Here is a 794-nt window from a genome sequence, read left to right on the forward strand (position 1 = left end):
AAAAGGAAACCGTGTCAAAGGGGGTTGCGGTCGGGAGGAGCTCTAGGTGAGTGGGGAACGAAAAAAAGAAGGAAAAAAAAAAAAAAACAAGTGGGGTGCTTGATGATTTATACGACTATGTGTATGTAACACTGTGTGGCATAAAACAAGTGCAAGGAAATGGATGTGGTAACGGTGTACTGATGCGACGGTTAAGGTGGAGAAAGTTTAAATTTCCCGCAGGCGTTCCCCCAAATGGGGTATGCCGAACAGAGCAAAATACAGGTACATGTGTGTAACTCAAGTGCGACACAGGAAAATAAACAGGTCATGTAATAAACGGGTGAATCGCTCAGGGAAATATGTACCCCCGGCGGAAGGTATGCAACACGAAAGGTCGTAGGATGCAGAATAACAAAATGTAGGCAAACATGAAAAAGGAAAGAAACATCAAATGGGGAAAACATAAAAAAAATAATGTAAATAAAAAATGGGGAACACAACAAAATGGTGGAAAAAACACATGACAAATTCTGAGCAACAAATATAAAAACGCCTTTGCGGAATCCAAAGGTGTTTAAAAAAAAAAAAAAAAAAAAAAAAAAAAAAAACGCATTCGGGAAGAAACCCAAAAAGGGGCATGTATAGTAATGTACAGTCAATGTGTTGTTCCGTCCATAGTGTGCGTGTCACTACTTCGAACTGTAAACAATTTGTACCTTCCCCTAACCCTTTTTTGCTCCCTTTCTCATTTCCCTCGATTGTCCTTTTTCCTCCTTTCCTTCTCCCCCTTTACGGCAAAAAAAAAAAAAAAA

The sequence above is a fragment of the Plasmodium fragile genome (assembly GCF_000956335.1).
Source record: "Plasmodium fragile strain nilgiri unplaced genomic scaffold supercont1.15, whole genome shotgun sequence".
Classification (NCBI taxonomy): Eukaryota; Apicomplexa; class Aconoidasida; order Haemosporida; family Plasmodiidae; genus Plasmodium; species Plasmodium fragile.